Source organism: Scatophagus argus, chromosome 8 (genome assembly GCF_020382885.2).
Source record: "Scatophagus argus isolate fScaArg1 chromosome 8, fScaArg1.pri, whole genome shotgun sequence".
NCBI lineage: Eukaryota > Metazoa > Chordata > Actinopteri > Scatophagidae > Scatophagus > Scatophagus argus.
In genome coordinates this window covers 22,768,791-22,777,874 of record NC_058500.1, presented here as the reverse complement: position 1 = coordinate 22,777,874, position 9,084 = coordinate 22,768,791, and the positions used below count along the sequence as shown (strand labels likewise).

Below are 9,084 nucleotides of genomic sequence, written 5' to 3'. Positions count from 1 at the left end.
GCACATCAAAGAACTGCCAAGAGGTGTGGGTGATATTATAGCACAATCACATTTTAACTATGGGTATCTGATAGTGGATGTTTTTGTGATGTGTGTTCATGTGAAAAACAGGATTTTGCTCACTACATGTGAAACCTCTGACCTGTGCCGCCTTTTTTGGCACAAGCTCCTCATCATTTATAATGGTTTACAATACATCACCCAAAGAAGGGCCCTTTAAAGTAATTTGGCCAGTCTAGGCGGCTGGAGGGTTATGATGTGGCTCCACTACAATCCATGTGAAGTTTGATAAGTAAGAAGACATTAGATATTGCAATCTCTCTGATTCTCCTGAAAAGTAGACCATTGAAGCCTTAAAACTGATTACAATCTGACATTGTAAGATTGCGAAATTATCTTTTAAATTGACAAACATATGTGTGATGTGCGTAATTCATGGCACAATTCAAACAGCATTACAAAACTATCTGTCTCTTGCTGTTAACTACCATTTATATTTTTTCTGAAATATAGTCCCATGGTGGTCCACCAGTATGTTAGGGAGACTTTGCCTCTCTATAGTCATCTTTATACCTCTGAACACTTCTTCATTTCATTATCTCTCCCCCTCGCTCAAACCTCCCTTTTGTACACAGTGACCCTTTTTCCTCCCTCCTCTTTAGTCTCATCTGTCGCATCAGCTCTCTTCTCACTTGACTCCCTCTCACTGAGGGAAAACACTCTTCTGTACTTTGTCCTGTCCTCTCTGTGCCCTCACCTCTCATCGGGTTTGCCCAACTCCTCCAGCTCTGTGGTTGTCTAACTCAGTGTATTCTGGCAGAACCACCATATGGTCAACTGAAAAAAACTGGTGGGATCTGAGCACCCTGAAGACCTCCTTGTCTTGCAGTCTCCTCTCTCTGCTTTCTTTGCCTCCTTATCTGCAACAAAAAGCTTGTTTTTTTCCAAATTGAATCTTCCTTCTCCAACTACCCAAAAAACTTTTTTTTTCCCCATTCCTTGAGGGTATAGAGCGTGGAGTTAACTTTCATTCAACTTTGATCACGTGGATGTGTGCGGTTGACCAATAGAAACAGTGATGTTCTCTGTCTGTAAATGTAGAAGTTATTATTGTGTTATCACCCAGAGTAGTACAACATTACTGTACCAGACCACAAACCACCCTGCTCTCACACAGTTTGTGAGTACTCTGTTCAATATTTATTTATAACCTGCATCTGAACAGTGACAGTATGTCCTTTTCCAAGCTGAATACCTGGCAGTTTGGAAGGTTAATGTGGCCATACATTTAGTCCATGTGTCAGACACCACCCATCGCCCTGCTGTCACCCAACCCCAAGTCAGGTCAAGAGGGGTTTTTTTTTGTTTTTTTGTTTTTTTTGTTATTTCACCTGTTTACAGTAACAGTAACAGTGAAACGAGACAGCGTTCCTTCAGGGACCAGGTGCTACTAGAGTTTAAATACACCTATAACAAATAATTTGTTCCTGATGATGATGATGTGGTTCTGCTACAATCCAATACTTCAAATCACATGTAGGCTGCAACTATCACACTCACACAATACTACAAATTATTTATATACACTACAGATAAAATGAAAACAATGCTGCTTTTCCTTTGTTTTCATCATAAACCTGGCTTTTCGGTAAACAAATTTCTCTATGAGTGGAGAATGTCTGGAAAAACACAAAATGTGTGGTCAATGCAAATACCAACCATAAAAAGTGAAATAAAGACAAAGCAGGTAAAGCTTGGTGATTTAGATGTGAATGCTGTCTATTGTGCTAAAACTGAAGCCTCAGAAAAGACATCTTTGTTCTTCTGAAGCAGTAAGAAAGAGCAAGAGGTGTGTTGAGAGAAAGCTTTGGTGGCTGACTCTGTGACTGTGCCTTTATTTAGTAAGTCTGGAGCAGGAGTGTGCACTTCCTTCTAACTTGAGAACTGTGAGGCTTGGCAGGTACTCATTTTTGTGGTTACATAACTGTCTTATCTCTTTTATCTAGTACTTGCAACAAAATACCCTCCAACCACACACACATCAGTAAAAACGTTCATAAACTGAAACAGCTCAGAGCAGTTTGCTTACCAATTAATGTTCAGTTTCTTGTGATTTTGCCAGAAAGCTTGTAGTTCAGTTAATAAACATCGCTGTTTCCCGTTTCTTATGTAACACAACAAGTATTTTCCCCCGCCAATAAACATATTTTCCACAGCATCGCAGTCAATACAGAGCTAGTTAAACAGCAGGCGGACTGTTGTTTACAGCTCCACCTGCGCCTGTTGATTGTCTTTTCAATGACTTCCAGTTACGGAGGAGGAAGCTCATGAGAGCTCAGACTTTGACCCCCAGTCGAACCGCTGGACTTCAGAGAGGAGGAAGTCATTCAGGGGCCCCTGGAATACGCAACGTCATCATCAGGTATTGTGGTTGTTTTTGGTCACACAGGGTGTTACATACAGGAAAACAAGAGGCAGAGTGTTTGAAAAAGCTCTTACCGTATATGCTGTATCATTAATGCACATGTTGGGAATTATACTTTACAGCTGCATTTCCTTCAAATAGGACTCTTAAGATTCCTCAGTAATGAGGCTTTCTTGGAGCGGGATTATAAAAATGAAACCACCGCTGCACCGACCGAGTATTTGAAGAGCAACTTTAGCATATGTTTGTTGTTTTAAGCTAAATTCATACACATGCTAACATGCTCACAAGGACAATGCTAACATGTAGGTAAAAAGGTATCATTTTGACCATTTTGCCATCCTAATTTATTTAGCATGTTAGCTGTTAAACAGTTACACAGTACGACAAAGTACAGCTGAGGCTGGAACCAAAGTATTGGACAAAGTGAATATTTGTCCTTATAATGGTGCTATAAGTAAAGGGACCGTGGCCATCCTGAAGGAGACATGGACGTCTGTACAAAATTTCATGGAAATCTATCCAACAACGGTCAGTTTTGTCAGTGTAGTCCAGTTTTAGTCACAAAAAGTGATTACAGTCAACTTTTAGACTAAATGTTTTCTCTCTTTCAACTAGATTTCATAACAGTTTTTATGATCTATTTTTTTTAGCTTGCCAGCATCTCATCTTAGTCATGGAAAGTTCTTATCCTCTAATCTTCATGCCAGTTCCAGTAAAAACTTGTCCTTGTTCTTTAAATAGGAAATATTATTAAGCTCTGTTAAATAAGGAGCCTCCTTTAGAATGAACTTCCAAGAGCTAAAAGTGTGTACAAACAAAGGGAAATCAATAGAGTAAACATGCTTTTCCCTCTTAGAGTTCTTCCGGGCTTCTCAGAACTATGAAGGAGGAAAGACACTACCTACAGCTAACCCTGTAAGTTTCTTGGAAAAACGTCACATAATCACATGGAAATTCCTTAAAACCAATCAATGCACCAGGCAAGCAGGAACAGCACTGCTGTGTGTAATATTCAGGTGGCGGTTCACTACTTTAAATGTTGACTTGGGTGTTGGCATTTTGCACATTTAAAAGTAGACTGTGCTGACCTTGCACTTTTATGAGCACAGCATGAGTAAATTCAGTCTTTGCTTCTGTAAAATAGCATAATTTTGCAATATCTTACATTGTGCCTACGTCTCTTCTCCCTCCACTCCCTGTTTCTTTGGTAAACTGTGAGTAAACTTTTTCCCAATAATCACAAGTTATCCAAAAAACAAACAGATACTAAAATCAGTGTTCATAGGATATTTGTGAAAAGCAAAAGCAACAACAAGCAACAAGTCCCACTTCCCCACGTCCCTCAAGTTACACCAAGAAAGAATTGTGAACTAAAATAAGCATGGAGCACAGTGTCACAGTCAGCTTCTTTTCTGGCAACATATTGTTTCCCTGTTGGCTCGGCCATATATGTTGATTTCTGTTGTTTTTATCAGCTCTCTCCATCAGGCATAAGACCACAGAATTATTTATACGACCGGTTTCCTGCTATTCAGAGGCTGTGAGGCTGCTGTTGGAGAAAGGGTCGACCTGAATACAGATAGTCCATCACAAGTGACAGCTCCACTCTCTAAAATCTTCCGCTTGATTCATCCAAAAAAAGTCATCTCTCACTCCTCATCAACACTGCAGTTTCCTTCATTGGACTATTTATGGAACTTAGGAAGTAGGAGTTCAAAAATAATACAATGCTGCTCTTGGTGACTTCTTATTAATTATTAAAAATTATAATCACATTAGTTTAAACTTTGTGTGAGGGATTTACCTGGATGCTATTCTGCTGTTGTTGTGGTGGTGTTGTTTATTTGACACATCATGAATAAAATATGCACAAGAGTGATTATCAAGATTCACTTCTGTTGTTTTGGGAATTCTTCTTAATTTCAAATGAATAGGAATATTTACACTGAAAACTGAGAGATGAGTGAGCACAAACTACAGAACCCGATCTCTACAATGCAAAACAAAAATTTGGATAAATAATAAAGATAATGTGGCGAGAATTCCACAAACATGGCATCAAAACAGGACAAACAGCAAGAGAAACATGATCTGGTGGAGTCCTGAGCAACAGTACAAGTCTGGTTTGCTTTGGCGCTCCGGTTAAAACGTGAGCTGCGGACAGAGCAATTGCCCAGGCAGCAGACGAGACTTCCAGTGAAGCCAACCACAGCGTTCCTCTGGGTTTCATAATGGCAGTGTACAGCTGTGTTACCTCCACTCACTGGAATGTGAGAAAAACGGAAAAACTGACACATGCATATAAAAGAAGCAGTTGCTAAATAACTACATTCAGCTCCGCCATGGGCTCGCAATAAAGTCAACAAATTTCTACTCACATGTGGCAATGCCTTCTGAGACATGGACACGCTCACGTGGTTGTTTTCATTCACTGGGTACAGGACACACAATAAACTGTGCATTAATACCAAACGCCAACTATAGATAGAAATTCCACATATCTCTGTCCCTTTTGACGTTCTTCAGTGTGTTTCTTTCAGATACACAGGCTGACTTCATCCAAACAACAACCATAAACAGGTTCTCTCTTATACTTTGAGGTACCTCACCACACAGATTGGCCTAGAGTTCACTTCTGAATTGTGTCCCTCCTTCTCGGTGCTATGAAGGCAAAGGGAATGTGATGCTGAGTGTCATTTCCATGGTCAGAATCCAGATGAGAGAAGATAAAAATGTTGATGTGATTATCTGTGTCATTGTCATGCTGTCCCTGCAATAAGTTTTGCCAACAGCAGCAGTCAATCTTCCTGCTGGACATATGGTGTGAAAGAGAGACCTGCAGGCTCTACTAAGGGCTGAAAGAACATTCAGTTTCAACAGGCAGAGTGAACACAAGTAGGAAGTTATGTAAACAGCCTTACCTGATGACATAACTTTTATTGTGAATTATACACACAAATAAATTGAATTGAAATGGAAATTGAAATCCATCATAAGCCTGAATGGATGGGTTTGTTACTGGCCTTTGTCAGCCACAGATAATGGGTTTTATTGTTTGTTTGAGAGCATTTGATTTATTGATTGCTATTGCCAATTTCAAAAAATCTATCACAAATCACTTCGAAAATACATTTCCAACCCCAGCTTTAAGAAAATAACATTCATAACATAACATTCATTCTTGTAAAATCCTTGATCACATTGCAAAGGGTTTTCTCATGTCACAGTACACTCTGTAACATCAGAGAAAAGTTCAAACATTTCATAATTAATACCACGCATTAATAACAACACAGGAGTAAACAAACATTATACTTGAGATATTTAACTTGATACGTTCCAAGTTCAAACATAAGGAATAAAAAAAAACAAAAAACTCTAGACTAAACAGAAGTCAACATTTGAGATATTCAAATTCGTGCTTTTGAACATGGTTGTAAGAAGTGAACTGAGAAGTCAGGTGAGAGATACCACCAGAGAGAAGAAGCTCACAGCTGAGCTCCAGGCAGAGAAGGAGAAGAACCAGTCTGTCCAAGCAAAACTGGACACAATCTATGCTAAATACCAGGAGGTCCACAAAAAGGTTCAAGCTGAGACCAACAAGGCCAGACAGCAGGCTGACACCCTTCAACGTGAACTTGAGAAGGAATCCCAGCAGAGGATGATCCTTCAAAAGTACTATGAGGAGCTCCAAGAGACACACAGACACAGCAAGGAGACACTCACTGCTCAGCTCCAGGTGGAGAGGGAAAACAAAACACTTCTCCAGCAAGAACTGGACAGCATGAAAGTTTCATACCAGGAGGAACACCTAAGGTATGAAGCTGAGGTCGCCAGTGTCAGACAGCAGGCTGGTAACCTTCAGCGTGAGCTAGAGGAGAACCAACAGAAGACAGTCCTGCAAAGAGAAAAACAAGCATCTCCAAGAAGAACTGGAGAAGATCAGAGTTTCATACCAAGAGATCAGTCAAAGGTATGAAACTGATGCTCTCACTGCCAGACAGCAAGCTGACACCCTTCAGCTCCAGCTTGACAAAGAGATCAAGTCTCACGCAGACACAGTGTCGGAGGGCTGGAGTACCATTAACAAGCTGAAGGCTGAGAAGGAAGCCCTCTGTGAAAAGATGGCAGAGGAGAGCAACAACCTGCAGCAGAAGGAGAGACTTTTTGAGAGAGAAGTGGAGGAGCTGATAACTAAATCTCACTCAACCATGAGCTGTCCACTGAGCTCGAGGCTGAGAGAGAAGACGGTCGACCTCCAAGGAAAATCTCCAAGCGTGAGGAGAAGAGCGAGGATGAGCTCCTCCCTGCACCTGCTGCGGAGCTGCTGAAGGAGGCTGAAGGCTCCGAGGAGTCATTGTGCGAGCAGCAGGAGTCCGTCCCCGATGCACCAGCCCTCAAACCCCAGAAGGAGGCTGAGATCTCTGAGGAGACTCCCCAACCAAAGACACCTACCATCTGGACAAGAACACTTCACTTTCTCGGCTTGAGGAAACCCCAGAAGTGGAAGGACAATAACTAGGACCACCACATATGCCTTCATCCACCAATATCAAATTCGGTGGACTAGTTTCAATAATAAACAAAAAGACAAAGAAAGAAAATGAAATTTCTGCATGTATAATTTTGTAGTATTCAGTAGGTAGTAAAGTAGTAGTAGTACAGTAAAATTCGTAAAGAATCTGTAGTACAACATAGGATCTTGTCTGTCTCAAGGTGGGGACAGAATACGCCCCTCAAGAGGCATTTCATTTGTTGCACTTGGTCAGCAAGGTCTGTGAACACAAGATTCATTCACTAATGAAAACTAAAAGACAGAGAAGACAGATCTCACTCAGACAAGTCAGACATGTCATTAATGTTACAAGTATTTAATGACATCTCACCACTTAGTAACAGGTTTGAAATAATAATTGAAAAATGAAATAAGACTGACATAAATGTACGAGCCGAATGAAGAAAAACTCCTCCAAAAAAGCTTTTAACAGGATAAAAATGAAACAAACCTCAGGAAGAGTCACAGAGGAGATTATTAGAGGTGTGGTTGAAGAGCATCCCTATTCTTGAACCAAAGTTGACACATTAACATCATGAAGACAAATTATATGTTTGGTGTTTTTTTGTACATTATGTTGTAATTTTGTTTGTGTGTGTGTAGAGTAAAAGGTGAGCAGGCATAAGGGGGGGATGGAGGGTAAAGGTCAAGGCTGACAATTTCAGGTCAAGTGATCACACAGTTGAGACAGATGGTGATTTACCACAGTGTGGCAGCAGGTTCCCTCAGGGACATTGCAGACACTATTGTGGTACCACATGCAAGTCAAAAGACATAAAGACAAGAGTGAAAAAGAGAAAAATGTAGCAAACAAGGAAAAAATGTAAAATGAAGGAGCTAAAAACAGAAGTGTCTTCTGTTTGTTAAGGCTAACTGGACACAGTGAACAAGACTCAAACACATGACCCAGAAAACTGAAAACAGATTCACTTACCATCTTCAGTTCACAGGCAAGAGTTTGGTACACAGGTAGGCAGTTAACGCAGGCAAACAAAAACAGAAGGATGACCAAGGCAAGGTTGAAACAAGCAGAAGTAATGCTGGAACAAATGATGCTGTGGTACATAATGAACTGGTAACTAAACACAGGGAAAGCACATGGGTGTATACATGGAACTAAACTAGACACAGGTGAACCTAATCAGGGCGGAGCCAGCAATCACAGAGGCAGGAATAAAGATAAAGACAGGAAATCGCAGGATAACAATAATGCAACAGGAGAAATCTAACAAAACAAAAGAGAAAACACGAAACATAAAGCAGTCTGACTGTCACATGTGTCACTGTTGAAATGTCTCTCTTGAGGGGGCTCTTCCTTCAAACCATGCTGTACTCATTTGCATTTCCATTGCCAGTTTAACCCTACCGAGTTGTGCTGGGCCACTCCTGAGATAGATTACCTCCAGAGCGGGTCCAAAGTGGACCTGTAACCCGTGATGACCCAACTTCTCTTCGTCAAACACGCATGTGTCACGAAACTCGACTTCTGCAGTAGAACAGCGAGAAAAATGTTATTGAAAGTCTCTATGTGTTTAGCTCTCAGCACTTCTGTAACTGAAACTCTGGGGTCTGAAGTTTAGTTTTTCTCCTCCTCTTACTGCACCTCTGCAAACAGCTCACCTCCAAAGGGTAAACTACTTCCTTTACCTGTGGTACTGTATGGAAAACACTTGCTTCTTTCACCACTAGTCACAGCCTAGATCATTCCACTGCTTTTAAATTCAGTTGACTCAAGCATGTCATCTCTTCAAGACACACCTTCAAGCAGGCTGCCTTGTTGTAATGGAGATGCAAATTCTTGCCATGCTGGGCTGGCAAACCAAGTTAAACCAAGTCTAACCAATCCAGCACTTGTCTATTAAATGATTTATCTGAGTTGAGATGGAGTATTGGTAGACTCTGACCTTTATACTTCTTTCTGCTGGATGCTTGCACCAACCCTGTACAGTGTATCATTGGTAATTATAGCATTTTATTGTGTACAAAGAAATGATGTGTCAAAATGACAGAAGGGGAAATGCAGAAATAAGATAAAAGTCTTTGCTTTCTTTTACTGCTTCCAATCAAGCAGAGGATCTCCTGGCTGTAGCATCATATTTAG

The 9,084-nt window shown here is 40.7% G+C and overlaps 2 long non-coding RNA genes across 2 annotated transcripts; one reads left to right on the top strand and one right to left on the bottom strand.

Moving 5' to 3' along the window:
• The first annotated feature begins 2,071 nt into the window (after positions 1–2,071).
• LOC124063954 lies at positions 2,072–5,346 on the top strand. Its single transcript, XR_006844187.1, has 3 exons — positions 2,072–2,422; positions 3,285–3,343; positions 4,969–5,346. It is a non-coding gene; the product is annotated as an uncharacterized LOC124063954 (long non-coding RNA).
• Positions 2,641–8,254, bottom strand: LOC124063953. Its single transcript, XR_006844186.1, has 3 exons — positions 7,918–8,254; positions 4,807–4,859; positions 2,641–4,691 (listed from the first exon to the last, which is right to left on the bottom strand). It is a non-coding gene; the product is annotated as an uncharacterized LOC124063953 (long non-coding RNA).
• Positions 8,255–9,084: the final 830 nt, after the last annotated feature.